We start from the raw sequence: 17,106 nt of genomic DNA on the forward strand, positions 1-17,106 counted from the left end.
ACTACTTTCTTTAGAGTTATCCATGGATATTGTTCTTGTGACTTAAGAGGACCAAAGAGAAAAAGTCTGCTTGAGACTTGAGTAGTGGCAGCAGAACCAGAATCTTACATGATATGAACAAACAACCAAACAAAAACACCTACGGGACCTAAAGTTTCGAGAGGCCGGGGCTGGAGAAATGGCTCAGTGGTTAAGAGCATTTGCTGCTCTCGCAGAGGACCTGGGTTTGGCTCTCAACACCCATATGACAGCTCACATCCATTTGTAACTCCAGCTCCAGGGGATCCAGTGCCCTCTTCTGGCTTCCCTGGGTACCAGGTACAAACAGAGCACACACATATATATGTTGACAAAACACTCATATACATAAAATAAAAATAAATTTTAAAAAGTTAAAGTTTTAAGAAGTAGAGAAAAGAGTCATGGATGGGTGTGAAGGAACACATCTGTAATCTCAGCACTCAGAAGACTGAGGCAGGAAGATTGCCGAAGGTTCGAAGCCAGTCAAGGTTGCATAGTGAATACCAGGCCATCCAGTGCTACACAGTAAGGCAAAAAACCGGACCAAGCCAAACCAAAGATAAGAAAAAAGGAGAGAAAAGATATCCCTTGAGTGTGGCTCAAAAATCACTCCTGACAAAACAACAAAGGAGAACAAACATCAGAAATAAAAAGTGCCCCACAGGAAATATATCATCGTCACAGATTCCTAGAGTGGTAAGGCAACTGGAAACCAGACACTGAAGCAGGGGCAGAGGACTTAACAGTCAAACAGAGATGTTGGTTGGTGAAAGTCTTCAGAAGCAGCAGTCAGACACCCAGTCCTCACTGTCGTCAACCACACACTGTCAGAACATAATTGCTTTAGACTGGGAAAAACCAGGCAGAGAAGCAAGCAGGCAGCCAACCTGAAAACTGCAGTATGAGTGAAAATCTTCATTAAGAATTCCTAGAAGTTCCTATTTTAGGAGAATATCAACAACTATATTTAATTACCCTACCCGTATCCCTGGCAGATCACTTGTCTGTAGAAAGTAAACCGCCCTGGAGAAAAGATAGACACAGACTTCTGGGAGGTTGCTCCCTAAAAAAGCCAGCTGGCTGCAACCACTCCAGACAAGGTCACAGACTGATACAGATACTCACTCTCAAAGAAGTTCCAGTTCAGTGTCTAATGCTTCATTCTTAAACCTGAATCTGTAGCTAAGGAAAGCAGACCTTTGAGGACAGCTTCTAACACAAAGAACAGGGAGCCAGGTGATGAGTTCGTGGCTAGCCGGCTGTTTCAGATGAGAGAGAGAGAGAGAGAGAGAGAGAGAACGAGAACTACCTTTGTCCTGGATCTTTCCTAATAATTACTCTGCTGGCCTTTCCCCTCAGGACACTTCTTTGGACACAAACAGGAAGTACTTTTGTGTTTTTCTAGTCAGATATATTTGGCAACAGCAGCAACCTGTGTTTGGCCACATTTTCGCCCCAAACTGTGAGACTGATTCTAGCAGCAAAGATCAGAAATGCTCAAATCATAACAAATAAATTATGATAAACTGTACTCTTTTCTGATCTGGAGGCATCCTGAGATCATTTTTTTCTTTTACATTTATTTATTGATTTATTATTTTTATTTTATGTATATGAGTGTATTGCCTGCATGTATGTAAGTACACCTGTGTCATGCAATGGCCATGGAGTTCAGAAGGAGGCACTGGATTCCCCTGGAACTGGAGTTACAGTTGTTAGCCAACATGTGGGTGCTGGGAATTGAACCCAGGTCCTCTGCCACAGTAGCCAGTGCTCTTACCTGCTGAGCCAGCTCTCTAGCCATCTATCTATCTATCATCTATCTATCCAGTTATTTATTTACAAGTGTGTGTGTGTGCATGCATATGCATGCCACAGTGTACATATGGAAGTCATAGGACAAATTGCAAGAGTCAATTCTTTCCTTCCATCATATGGAAGGGTTTTGGGGATTGAAATTGGGTTTTCAGGTTTGGCTTTACTCACTGAGCCAAGATGGCCCATCCTGAAATTATTAAGCTCTCTCTCTCTCTCTCTCTCTCGTCACCAGATTGAGCAAGACTAGCTGGCCAACAAGCCCCAGGGATCTGCCTGTCTCTGTCTCCCTACTACTGGGATTACAGTACACCACAGGACCTGTATCATAAAGTCCAAAGTCACGTGAGTCTACCAGTCAAGTCACGCACATCGACACATTCTTGCTATGTATAAGGCACTGGCAGGATGTTCAGGAGTAACAGTTCAATATAAGGGACTCATAGTTTTGTTAAAATCATTGCCAATGTGCCTCTGGAGTAGGCAGGGGAGCACCATGCTTTGGAAAGTAATACAAGAGTTAGAACATTGGTTTCAATGATTTCCCTCCGAGCCCTAATACACAAAACATCTGCTTTGGGAGGCAAAAATCCCATGCCCTCTCACTCCCTTTCCCCATTCAAGGACCCCCCCCCCCAATGGCACTCTAAGGGATTCTAGGGCTTAAATGAAGAAATTCCAGAAACATCTGGGCAAAGGCCAAGGCAGGACTGAGCATTGTTTGCTGAGACTTGGGGATATGAGGAGTGAAATAAACGATTAACTAGTAGAAAGCACCTTCTGGGGGCTGGGCAGATGGTTCCATCAATAAAGGGCTTACTGTGCAAGCACGGGACCCGAGTTCAGATCCCTAGCATTCAGATTAAAAGCTGTGTGTGGTGTTTGTATGCCTTCCAGAGCTAGGGAGGTAGACAAGAGGATCCCTGGGGCTTGCTAACCAGTCTAGCTTTGGGTGAGGGCCTGTCTTAAAAATAAGGTAGAGGGGGCTGGAGAGATGGCTCAGCAGTTAAGAGCACTGACTGCTCTTGCAGAGGACCCAGGTTCGATTCCCAGCATCCACATGGCAGCTATGAACTGTCCTTAACTCCAGTTCTAGGGGAATCTGAAGCCCTCTTCTGACCTCTGCAGCATGACACGGGCGTACTCACATACATGCAGGCAATACACTCATACACATAAAATAAAAATAATAAAGAAAATATTTTTTTTAAACATTAAAAAAAAAAGGGCTGGCATGGTGATGCACACCTTTAATCCCAGGGTTTGAGAGGCAGAGGCAGGTGGATCTCTGTGAGATCAATCAAGGCCAGCCTGGTTTACATAGGAAGTTCCAGGCTAGCTGGGGCTACAGGAAGACCCTGTCTCAAAAAACAAACCAACACATAAACCAACAAGCAAACAAACAAACAAGGTGGAGAAGTGACTGAAGAAGACACCTGACATTGATCTCTGGCTTCCATACGCATGGACACATGTGCACACATGTATGCACACACGTACACATATGTATACACAGACATATACAATAAAAAGTCAAAAAGGAAATCATTTCTTTCCTCATGGTTCCAAAATCAATTGTTTATAAAATGTTAATTTCACTAATAGCAGACAGAACTTTCTAGAACAGAAATAAACTTTGTACTGTCCACGAATTCAGGAGAGTCAACTTGAAGAACTACCTTCCCCAGTGTCAAGGTTCTGTGTCTTCAGAGGCTCTGAGATCAGATGAAGGTGCAGAGTTTCCTATGGGACGGGCGCTTTTCTCTGAAATATGTGAGAGTTGCTCATGGAGTCTGGAGATTTAAGAGCTGGCTCTGGTAGTGGGTGTCTGTTGCTGAGCTGCAAGAAGGACAAACAGGCTGCCAGATGCTGAGCACACCTGGCCATGACCTCAGCAGCCTTTCCACAAACAGAGTGGCAGTCAATACCTAGGCGGTCATCTGTCTTTCCTCTGGGCAGAGTATGGCTGCTCCTAGCTGACAAGGCTACTGTTCCTAACTGGTTTCATGTTATTTTGGACTCTAAACAAGGCTGGCCCGAATGCTAGGCATGTTCTGGAAGGGCTGTCCCAGACGCACCAGCTGCTTCATTATTCGGCCTTCCTAATATAGTGTCCTCTTTCGAAGCACAGAAGTTGTTTTGCTTCAGGCTTCTTACATATGTTGCAGAAGAGTTCAGCTAAAATCCACCTCTACAAGGCAAACACAATCCCTCTGGAAAAGGCCTGGCTCTGAAGCAACAGGACCACTGGGTGTGGGTATGCCCTCTGCTCCTCAACTCTGTCTCTCCCTTATGAACTGAAAATATTCAGGCACCTTTAAACATCATGGCAGAATAGCCAGGGAAGGACTCACAACAGGTTCCAAGCCTTTTACCTCCTAGGCTCAGCAGTGACTGGAGCTCCCAAGGTCTGAATTCAATGAATGGAGACTGCAGCATGGGAATTATATCCAGGAAAAGAACAAGCCACTGACCCTCACCATGCTTAAAGGGTCACTTTCCATTATTTCATAAAAACCTGATAATAAACTTAGCTTTGCCCCATGGTCTCTTTTTGCTCAAAAGGGATTATACCTAGAAAAACTGTCTTTTCCACTGACAGTTAAAAGTATGGCTTTCTCCATTAAGCCACCATCTGTTTCCTTCCTTAGCTCAACTTCTAGCACCTGTTCATTCTAAAGATCACATAAGGTCCCTTTCAGGTATAATTATAAACTAAGCCAAATTAAACACCAGGTTCCTATGCAAGATATTATTTATTTTATTTATTTTTTTGGTTTTTTGGAGACAGGGTCTCCCTGTAGCTCCATCTGTCCTGGAACTCACTATGTAGACCAGGCTGGCCTTGAACTCACAGAGAGCCGGCTGCCTCTGCCTCCCGAGTGCTGGGATTAAAGGCATAGGCCCCTAAATGCTCTCCTTTCCACCCTGTGTGCTCCAACATGAATATGTAGACAGACACACATGCTCCTTTACTCTCTGCTGCCTGGGTTCTAACTGTCACAGTTATAAGTCTCTAGAGGCAGAGAATCTCTGCAAATCCTGTCTTCTGAGGATATGATAGATTAAAGGGGAGAGGAGGGTGTCAGGGAACTAGGCAAGATTCAGTTCCTACCTTGACAGACTGAGCTCTTCAGATGAAGGGATGGAGACTGTCAATGAGACCCACAGAATAAAGCCTCCTGACGCCAGCTGTAGGAGAAGCAAGGAAGCAAGAAGCCACCAAGCTATGGGTGGATACTGAGCCCAGCGTGGCCTGCTTTGCTTAGAGGAAAGTTCCTAAGTGCATATTTGCAGGAGAGTAAGGCAGCTGGATCAAACAAGGCCTTGACTGTTCACTGTGGTCAACACCTTGCTTATTCTTTGGCAGTGCCTTTTGGCCCCTGGGCTCTGGGAAGCAAAGTCATAGTATTCCCCCCACCAGACAGTGGACTGAAAGCAAGTAGGCTGGCAAGCTGCTAGCCAATCAGTTTGTCCAAAGCTGTAAATAAAAGGGCACATATGCACAGAGAAGTGGCTATGAGAAGAATATAGATTGAATTACACAAGCCATTTGTGGGGTAAGGGTGGGGGAGGTGGGAGAGGAGCGGGCAGCCTAACTGCCTTTCAAGGAAATCTTGTTCACGTACACTCCTGCCTCAGCATGACTGTCATCACAGCCTCACTTCCCTAGGGAACCAGGTTCCAATCTGGCCATCTTCTCAGCTAAGGGGTCATAGTCCCTGAGACTCTTCTGTCAGGGTCAAAGACTTTCCTGGATTGCCTAATTTTTCTATAGAGTTTAGAGGGCAGTCTCCAGAGTCTGAGCTCCATATGCCTGGGAAGAGGACTGTTACTGCCTCAGAAGCTGGTGGCCTCAAAGACCATTTCTTTGCATCAGCAATGGTTTTTAGTTTATTTCTAAGACTAAAATGAGAATAATTTTTGTTTGCTTTTGTTAACTTAAACAATTTCAAAAGCAAGTGCTTGATGTCTGACTTTGTCTTGAGGATTCAAGAGGCTAGGCTCTATAATGTACAGAGCATAGATTTGGTGTTAAGATGAGCCTGAGCTCAAATCTGACACCTGGCTTGCCAGCTATGAAACTCTGGGAAATCAAACAACCTCACCAATTTCAGGTTATAAAACTGTTGTGATATTTTGCCTCAAAGGCTTGAGGTAGAATTAAATAACAGGTTTGTGCAATACCCAACACATGGTACGTGCTCAGCAGAAAGTCACTGTTACTACTTTATCTTTGGCAAATGGCCAGTGGAGTCATTTCTTTCCTGGTTTCTGAAAAACCTAAAATTTTCAGGAATTTGTAGAGTTAAGGAATAAACAGGCATGATGAGGCATACCTGTAATCCCAGCACTCTGGAGGTAGAGGCAGGGAGATCTGAAATTCACGTCATTCTTGGCTACATAGCAAGTTCAAGGCCAGCCTGGGCTGTAATAGACTGTCTCAAAAAACAAAAACAAAAACAAAACACAAAAAATAGAGTTGAAGGAAATAGAAGGAGAGACATCTCCCTTTTCTCCCCCTGCACCAGGCCTGAATCCTGTGCCCATTATCTCTAGACTGGTGGGCTTCCCTGCAGCCTCGAGCTCTCCCATACCAATGATACAATTCCATTGCTAGTGTTACCTGCTATAAGACATGTTCCCAGACTGATGGTGCTTCTCCTGGGGTCTCTGATCAGTTCCCAGTAGGTAAAGGGGAGGAACAGTCTGATCCCAAGATGGCAGGATAGGACTGTCCAGGCTCTTGTGTGCCCATCACAGCTGCCTGTGAGGCCTACAGACTAAGAATAGCAACTCTGATGGCAATGGATTAAGACAGAACTGTAGGAGGTGTTTATTTTTACATTCTGGCGTCAGTATCAAGTTCTACTGGTTACTGTCCAAATGTAGGGCAGCTCCCTACTATAGGAGTGCCCTCCGGCTTCTCCAGGTTGCTAAGTTGGATTCTGGAGGAAGCAAGCTTAGTTGAAAACAGTACAGCATTAACAGAGATGGGGAAGTGGAACAGATGTCCTACGTCCAGGTCTCTAGTCACAAATCTATGGGATCACAGGGACCTAAAATTGAAAGGTGCTACTCAGAACATTGTCCTGCGTCATGTTGGCCTTGTCCAGAAGACGTAGTGGGTTGTTTTGGTCAGGACACATGTGTACACAACACTCAGAAGTTGGCTGCATTGAAATAACTTGAATAAAATCAAGGAGATTCCTGTTGAACTTATCGTGAGCTCGGCCTTGCATTAAGACACAGACTAATGGGGCCAGAAAGATGGCTCAGCGGTTAAGAATACTAAGTGTTCTTGCAGAAGACCCAGGTTCAAATCCCAGCACCCACATGGCAGCTAACAACTGTCCGTAACTCCAGTTCCAGGGGATCTGACAGCCTCTTCTGTCCTCTGAGGGCATTGCACGACACGGGTGCACTTACCTACATGCAGGCAATACATACATATACATTAAAAAAAAAAAAAAGACAGACCAGTTCAGTGTGTGAGAAAGGAAAAGCATGCCTGGGTGGGTTTTGTAGGATATTTGAGACAAAGGATAGGCTGAGCTTGACCTCAACTGATTTGCATTGTTTTCAGTAGGAACATCAAATTTCTTGAAAACTCGTGCCATCAGAGCTGCTTTTCTAGACATGACACAATGGGCTAGAACCACCAAGAAACCAGCTGCCTGGCCAGGTGCCCACATCACCTCCCTTGGAAAGCTTTATCCCCCAAGGCCTTCAGAGTGGGGTCCCAGGAACCTTGCGTGACCACAGCATCTGGAACTCTGTGGCTATTTCTATCACCTCCCTGCAAGGCGGCTTTCTCCTGGCCTCATCAGGCAGACAGGAGTGTGAAGAAGCAGACAGCTGGGCAGCTGATGTAAATAGATGGAGACTGGACTAATGAGGGGCTACATGCACAGCAGACTGCTGGGGAATGACAAAAATGTGTCACATACCAGGTAGGAATGTTGAAGTACTAAGAAAAACAAGCAAGCACACAGTAGCAGTGACTCCTCACCTTCCTGCCTCTGGCTGACTCATAACCATCATCAGACACACAACATACCAGTACCTTAAGGAGCCACGGTACTGGCAGGAAGGCAGGCCAGTGAGGCACTCAGTTGATACATTCTTTTTCTGTCATTCAAGGCTTATCTACCTGGTCATCAGAACAACAGTGCAGCCTCAGAAACCAGATTTGATGACTAGTGATAAAAGAGTTTGAGCTCAGCACTCTCGGGAAGCTACCCATGCCTAGGATCATGGCAGGATGCCCAAGGATGGGAACACTGCTTTCATTCTTGGCTTTTTCTCCGACTTGCTGGGTCATCTGGGCCAGGGTACCTGTCCTCTCAAGCTCTAGGTTTGCCACCCAGAAAAGGGTCTGGTGATAGCTATCTTCTAGTGGTGAGGCATGGAAAGCCCTTGAAAACTAAAAAGAATAGGAAACATAAATGCCATGAAATAGTCTCTGAACTGAAGTAGTTCAGAACGCTAACTCTCCATGCAGTCAGGTAGAGCACCTTGGTCTCCTCCTGAGTTTTTCCCTCTTCTTGGTCATAGAGGCCATGTTGGCACACAGAGGCCTATATTCCCTACTCCTGGTTTGAGGAACAGATGAAATAAGATACGAATCTGCTCACCTAAACAGAAGGTACTAATGCCCAGCAAAAAAGGAGCACGTCTGCTTGCCCCCTTGCTCTATGCTGGACCCACAACCCTAATTCTGTATGTGGGGACCTCGGGTGCTGATCTGAAGCCTGTGATCCATGACAGCATTCAGCAACTGGACTTAGCTTAAAAGGCTTGAGAAAGCAATTCCAATGAGGACTGGGCACCACTGCTCAGCTGGAACAAAGGCAGTTCTGTATTCTAAGCCCAACACAAGCCTTTCCGTCTTTCTAGCCAGGCATTTCCTCAGCTGACCGGGTCTCCAGAACTCTTAGAGGGGAGAAAGAGCAAACTATTCTTCATGGATGCTGCTGTGCCTTTACTGCCTCTGCCTTCCCTGAGATTGAAAACTGATCTCTGAACTTCTGCATGCTCTAATGATACCCACCTCCCTTTAGAGAAGGGCCCTTGGGGATTAGAACACTGTCTGTAAAGGGCCAGACAGATATTTAGGCTTTGTGGATGACATAGTTATGCCAGATATTCCTGGGTTTAAAAAAATTTTATTGTAAATTGACCATTTATAATTGTATATATTTATGGGGTAAAAAGTGATGTTATGAGTATGACAGCCACATGAAATAATCAGGTTAATTAGCACTCGTCATCTCAAATACTTAATCATTTTCTGTGGTGAGAATGTCTGAAATTTACTGTCAGAGATTTTGAAATGTACCATATACTCTTTTTCCCTTTATTTCCAAACAACCTTTAAAAAATATAAAAATTGGGGGCTGGAGAGATGGCTCAGTGGTTAAGAATACTGGCTGCTCTTGCAGAGGACCCAGGTTTGATTCCTAGCACCCACATAGTGGCTAACAACTGTCTTTAGTTCTGGGGGATCTGATGTCCTCTTCTCATGTCCCGAGGCATTGCATCATGGGCATACTTATATACATGCACGCAAAATACCCAGACACATAAAAAATAATCTTTAAAAAATGTAAAATTCACTTTTAGGTTTGTGGAGCACACCAAAACTCTGGTATAGTCTTAATTTGCTGACCTCTGTTCTAGATTACGTTTGTATATCTGTGTGTATTTATTTTGTTCTACATCATAAAGGCCTCATTATCAAGGTCTGTATCTAAAACTTTGGATTGTGCTGGGCCTACCTAGAGCCTCTTTTTCCTCTTCCTACAGGTTGATGGCAAATGCTCCTGAATTATAATTCTAGAGTTCAGAACGAACTCCAAAGCATCTTTATCTTTCCATTTCTTCCTAATAATCCTATCCTGTGCTTCTACAAGACCTTTTCACATTTTTTTCCTGCTCCCAGGAATTGCCTTAGGTACCTACCTCTCCCCGACTTCCATGTGTGGCATGAATCTCACTGTAAAAAAATCTATCAACAGGAAGATGGGTTTGGACATAGTAAATACAGGTGAAAAGTCCAAGGATAGAGGTGAGCTCATTTTGAGCAAAGGGATGGGACTGACATTACTCTAAGAGCTATCACAAATAGAGACTTTGCAAACAGGAACCAAACTGCTATAGAAGCAGTTTGTGAACATAAATGGTTATGAATCTTTGGAGTTATAGCTCCCCAGATACCATGAACTAGAAAGAAATAAATGACCGATAGCTAATGCTTAATCCTTATGATATCACCTATTATGCTACTGATGGTGCTAGATGTTGGTCATAAACACATTCTAATCCTTACAATAACTGTGCAGAGTGGATATAATCATCTCTACTTTGCAGCTGAGGAAACTGAGACTGGCTGGGATTAAGTTTATCCAGGATCACAGAGCTGGAAAGAGAAGAGCTGGGCTGGGAACGCGTGTCTGACTCACTCTAGAGCTCTTGTTCTTACGCACTGCTAACATCCTTGTGGGGAAGAGCGCTAAGCAAATGCCCGTTTAGATGTTCGAACTAGCAACAATCTGTTGATCTGCCCTTTTCAATAATCTAAATATTAATAAATGGCAATATACTTAAAATCATAAGCATAGAAATTTCATACAGTAGTGACTGGGGTCAAATCAATAATACAGTTACATTCAATACTTAAACTGGTGGCTTATTTCACAAAAATAAAAGAAAATTTAAATATGTTAATCTTTGCCTAGTGGCCAAAGAAGTTTCTTTTTCCAAGTGGTAAACATGGATCTTTGTGTAATCCCTATTATTCTGTAAACAATTTGGCTGAATTAAATTAGTTCCTTACCTTCCCTGACCCCAGATTATTAGCTGCCTATCAAATATCCATTCACTTATTACTTTTTCAACCTTAGTACTTGGCTGTGTGCAATGTTATGCAAGTTAAATTCTACATTCCCACCTCCCCTGCAGAGTTGGCCATTTGACTAAGTTGTGGAGGAAGTATGTGGAACTTCTGGAGTCTCTGATGAAGAGAATGCATCCTCTTCCTCTCTTCCCCTACCCTGCTGCTAGTAGGGTAGGCATGATGACTAAAGCCACCATCTAGGGCCATAAAGACAGCCTAGGGAAAGCAGCACAAAAAACTGGAAGAGGTCTGGATCTCAAATGACTATGGAGCTGCCATACCAGCCCAGGACTGGATTTTTGCTGCTGTTGTGTAGAAAGAAATAAACTTTCCATCATATCTAAGTCACCAATTTTTGGTTTCTGTTTCTCATATCTATTTCTACTTTAGATGTAATAACACATTCCAATAGTTATGTCTTTCCAATTTTATCTACCTTTCTCCATCCTTTCACTACTAAGAACCAACCTATAATTATCATTTGTCTGAATCTTTACATCAACATCTAACTTGAGACCTCCTGAGCCATCCTTTAAAAAATGAAGTCTATTATATTACCCTCTTGCATAAAAACCCTTAAAAAGACTAATTTATTGAGCATTTCAAAATTACAAGAGGATTTTGAATATTTCCAACACAAATAAAAATGTTTGTGGTATAGATATGCCAATTACTCTACTTAATCATTTTACATTACTTAAATGTATGGCATTGTCATGCTGTACCTCATAAATATATACAATTACAAGTCCATTAAAAAACACTCTTCAAAGATATTTATAAAATCCAAACTCCTGGGCTGGAGAGATGGTTTAGCAGTTAAGAGCACTGGCTGTTCTTGCAGAAGACCTGGGTTTGAATCCCAGCATCCACATGGTGGCTAACAACTGTCTGTAACTCCAGTTCCAGGAAATCCGACGCCCTCTTCTGTTCTCCACAGGCCCTGCACAACACGGGTGCACTTACACACACGCAGGCATAACTCTCATACACATAAAATAAAAACGAATTTCTAAAAATCCAAAAAACCAAAAATTAAACTCCTTAAGTCTAGACATGACCCCTCATAATCTCTTCTATCTCACCTTTGCCCTAGACTTCCACCATTATCTCAGTACTGTCCAGAATGCTGATCTCCCTTTTGTCAGGAAAACACCTACTCATCCTTCAGATTTTCCTGTGTTTTTAAATCCTGAATTAGCACTACAATTCACAGATGAACATAAGCCTGATGGTCATCCTTATAAGAGATAAGACCACAAGGATTATATAAGGCCCTAACTATTTTATCTAGATGTATACTTTTCTTCCCTTTGGTTACATGCTACCAGATATAGGCTATCTTCTTCATCTTCATAGCTACCTAACCTAGCCTAAATCTGACACATGGTAGATGTTCAAAATGTGTCCTGAACTGAACCAAGGAGGAATTGAATCTTTACCAAACTAAACTGGGAACATCCTTTTCCAGAACAGAATGTAGTTTATTACTGCTTGAAGACCTATTTACAAATCTAGTTCTAAACTTCCTTGGTGGGGTGTGGGAATGCTAAAGAGGAAACAGGAAATACAGCGGCTGGCTTCTGGAATATGCAGGGAAGTGTCCCAGGAACGCCCTCCAGGGCTGGGACTGGAGCTGCAGTGTGAGACCCGGAACAGCGAGTTCCAGTCAGAATGTCTCATTTCTTCCTTCCCTCTTTCTTCCCATATCGCCCTTTAACCTCACCAGTCTTCAATGGTGTCATTTGCTGTTCCAGTGGGGGCTGCTGAGCAGCTAGGAAAGAATGTAGGATGTGTGTCAAAACGTCCAGCACTAGCTGAGGAACAACTTGTTTTTTTTCCTAAAAAGGGCAGTCTATAAAGTTACATAAGACCCGCTCTCCTCACAGGGAGCTCTTCCAACTGCATCTGGAATTCCTCAGGCTGTTCAAAATTTCAGGACAGGGTGTGGTATTTCCTTCGTGGTCAACCTACATGGTGTGCCAGCTCTAGAGGTAGGGAGGTTCCAGCAGGGGAAGCAGAACTCTCGGCTCCCACTGCCACGGCAGCCACACTGAGCTCTCTTGGGGACAGAAAACAGCATAATCCCTTTATAGCCAAAACCTCACAATAAGGACAAATCCCTTTACCAAAACTATAGCTCATTTGGCATTAGGCCTTAGGAGGTGGGATCTGGGGAATCTAGGATCGCTACCCAGAAGTACCGGAGTTAGGCTCTGGGGGGTTTCCCTTCCAGCTTCAGCTAAACACATGAAGAATTTGTGGTTTTGCGAACCTTAAAATGCCACTCTTACCCAAAGACTAGATAAATTAGTAAATATCAGCTGGGTACTAAGTGTCAGGCACTATGTAAACAAACAGACGCGATGCCTGCCTACATGAAGCTTCTACTTCACCTGGGGAGAACAAACACATGAGCATGATAGCACAGATGAGGCTGCGGGTGCAGCTGAGTGACAGAGCGCTTGCTGGGCATGCACAGGCACGATGATTTCTCCCCAGCACAGTTCCCTACCCCAAAATGATTATACAAATTTTAATTAGGTCTTGGGAATGGCTGCATTCCAAATAAAGACAGTTAAATCATAAAAGTCACCGGGGATGAATTCAGAGGTAGCATGCTTGCCTAACATGTGTAAGGTTCTGTATTCAATCCTCATTAAAACACACACACACACACACACACACACACACACACACACAATCTCAGAAGAAGTCAGTGGGTGCCGACTTTTGAGTTGTTGGTTAGGGGAATCCCTGAGAATCCCCAAAGAGTATACAGGCTATTGCCATTGCTCTTGGTTGCTCACCAGAAGATGATGGTAAGATTCTGTTTTTGAAGACACCACACACTTAGAGAGAGAGAGAGAGAGAGAGAGAGAAAACACTCAGTCCCTCAGGTCCCTCAGTCCCTAAATTCTTGCTGGGAGAGCATGAGGATTTGAGTTCAATCCCTACGACCCACATAAAAAGCCAGCCATGCTAGTGTGGATTTGTGATCCTGGTGCTGGGGAGGTGGAGACAGGTAGCCTAGCCTAATAGATAAACCCCCAGCCAGTGAGAGACCCTGCCTCAAAAAACAAAATAGATGGTCCCTGAGGAAGAACAACATCCAAGGCTCCCTTTTAGCCTCCATAAGTACATGTGCACGCACACTTGCACATACATGTGTACCCCCCCCCACGAACACACACATGCACACACACAGAATCACACACATACTAAATCAGTTTGCCCAGAGGCCAAGTAGCATATTATAGGAGCGCGCACACACACACGCACACACATTGTTTTTTTGGGGGGGGCACAGGTGTACCACAGTGTGCATGTGGAGGTCAGAGGACAACTTTCAAAGGAATCATTTCTCTCCTTCCACTTCGAATTCCCATCCAATAAATATAGCTAGGTACATGACTGCCTGAATTGCCCACTGTCAACAGAACACAATGAGAGTCCTTCACATGAACTCATAGGTTGACAACATTCTCCTTAAAAAGCCCAATTATTTACCATGTGACCCTCACCAAGACTCCAGTTTGCCCAGAGGCCAAGTAGCATATTATAGGAGCGCGCACGCACACACACACACAATATTATAGGAGCGCGCACACACACACGCACACACATTTTTTTTTTGGGGGGGCACAGGTGTACCACAGTGTGCATGTGGAGGTCAGAGGACAACTTTCAAAGGAATCATTTCTCTCCTTCCACTTCGAATTCCCATCCAATAAATATAGCTAGGTACATGACTGCCTGAATTGCCCACTGTCAACAGAACACAATGAGAGTCCTTCACATGAACTCATAGGTTGACAACATTCTCCTTAAAAAGCCCAATTATTTACCATGTGACCCTCACCAAGACTCACAGCTCTGCTTCAGGAACCTCATCTATCCAGACTCCCAAATTCCTACAACATGTGCTCTAATTTTAGGCCTCCCTCAAGACCTAGTTCAAGGGCTAGAAATTCAATCTTTGGAGAAAGATACTAATGGGCCAGGAACTGAGATAACTGCTAAGCAAATACTGGTGAACAGTATCTCTGCCCTCAGGTGGCTTACAGTCTTGTGCAGAAAGGCAGATAAACAATCATTTAAAAAAAAACTATGATAAATGCCAAAATTAAAACGGTTAAAGGACCTGATTAGAAATGAGTGGGGCGGGGAAAGCCTCTAGGCAAAAAGACGTTTAAGCTGAGGATGGGAAGGAAGTTAAACAGATGGTGCTCGAGCAACTGGATTTCAGTGTTTAACCATTCAGAAAATTACACTGTAAGGTATTTTTACAGTTTTTCCAAAGCATTTGGGAAGAATCAGGGACAAATACATAGAAAAGTAAGCAAATCAAAAAAGTCAAGTACATAGCAATAAGAAGGGTTCACTGACCTGATCGTCAAGTGTCATCGTAAACTCTGGATATTAATTTAACCAGAAACTATGAAGAAGGTAGATATTTAAAATGCTACTTCTACCCTAGGAAGTCAATGGTAATATTTAAAATCAAGAAGTAATATCTGTGTGTGTGGGCACAGGCCTATAATATCAGCACTGAGAGGTAGAGGCAGGACGGTCAAGAGTTCAAGGTCATCCTCTGCTACATGAGTTCTAGGCCAGGCTAGATTACTCGAGACCCTGCCAGGTATGGTGGTAAATGCCTGCAATCTCAGCATTTGGAAGGTGGAAACAGGATTGCTGTAGCCTGGGCTACATAGTGAGTTCAAGAGCAGCCTAGGATACATAGTAAAACCTACCAAAAAAAGCAATTAAGTACGTATGTTATGTAGGAATGTGAATATAGCCAGTGACACAAGGAAGAGACTTGAAAGTAGTTATTGCTAGGCACTTGATCTGGAATTCACTGGTGACCCCTGTTACAAACAACTTCAGGAGATAGGAAATGAAATTAAACAGGGAGGATTCAAGAGTAGATGGAGGGGCTGGAGAGATGGCTCAGTGGTTAAAACCACTGGCTGCTCTTGCAGAGGACCCAGGTTTGAGTCCCAGCACCCACACGGCGGCTAAAAACCCGCCATGGGGGATCTGATGCCCTCTTCTGACCTCCATGGGCATTGCAAGACATGGGTGCACTTACATACATGCAGGCAATATGCTCATGTACATAAAATAAAAATAAAATAGTTATAAAATGGAAGAGACCAAGTTCTTCCTAGTTCTCTGAGAGACCATTCCTGACCTTACAGACTTTAGAGCTGGGTAAATGTGTTGTTACCCTGGAGCACCAGACAAGGTCTGTGGAAGCACACTGGAAATCATACCCAACTTTTTACAGGGTGATCAGGAAGGTTTCAGAGAAAAGGTCAAATGACCACACCTTTAAATGAGTAGAACTATGGGGGGTGTGAGGTCAGGGAAGGAGTTTCAGCCACAGAGATGTGTGCAGTTTCTCTGAGATTGGAGCCCAACAGTCCCGATATAACACCCAGGGCAACAGCTCAAACAAGGGATACCAAAGTTATAAAATACAAGATTTGACCACAGAGAAATCATAAAATTCTGTATGTCAAAAGTTACAAATGGGCTAGAAAGATGGCTCAGTGGTTAAGAGCACTGGCTGTTCTTTTTTTTTTTTCTTTTTTTAAAAAAAATTTCTATTTTTATTTCATGTGTATGCGTGTATTGCCTGCATGTAAGTGCACCTGTGTCGTGCAATGCCTGCGGAGGTCAGAAGAGGCTGTCGGATCTCCTGGGACTGGAGTTTCAGACAGTTGTTTGGCTGCCATGTGGGTGCTGGGATTCGAACCCAAGTCTTCCGCAAGAACAACCAGTGTTCTTAGCTGCTGAGCCATCTCTCCAGCCCCAAGCACTGGCTGTTCTTGCAAAGGACCTGGGTTCAGTTTCCAGCACCCCCATATGGCAGCTAACAACTGTCTGTAACTCCAGTTCCACGGAATCCAAAATCCTCTTCTGGCCTTGGTGGGCACTGCACATACGTGGTGCACCTACATGCAGGCGAAACATTCATACACATAAAATAAAAATAAATTTTTAAAAAGTTTTTAAGTCATAAGCAAAGCCAGGCGTGGTGGCATATGACTGATCCCAACACAAGAATCAGGAGTTCAAGGCCAGCCTCAACTATAATGAATTAGAGACCAGTCTAGGTTACATGAGAGCCTATATCAAAAAGAAAAGAAAAATCATAAATAAACCAGGAGTGGTGGCTCACACCTGTAATCCTAGTACTCAGGATGCTGAGACAGGAGGATTGCTGCAAGTTCAAGGCCAGCCTGGGTTACATAATGAGACCTTGTTTCCAACAGAACACACACACACACACACACACACACACACCACACACACACACAGAGCCTGTTAAAAATGTACAAAGCTGGGTAGGGTATGGTGGT

General features: G+C 43.8%; 1 protein-coding gene across 4 annotated transcripts in view; it reads right to left on the bottom strand.

Annotated features, from left to right (window-relative positions):
* Positions 1-17,106, bottom strand: part of Rusc2 (RUN and SH3 domain containing 2) — a 57,972-nt gene that overhangs the window by 31,234 nt on the left and 9,632 nt on the right. The window lies entirely within an intron of this gene.

This window comes from Nannospalax galili, unplaced genomic scaffold (assembly GCF_000622305.1).
Source record: "Nannospalax galili isolate Female #2095 unplaced genomic scaffold, S.galili_v1.0 scaffold341, whole genome shotgun sequence".
NCBI lineage: Eukaryota > Metazoa > Chordata > Mammalia > Rodentia > Spalacidae > Nannospalax > Nannospalax galili.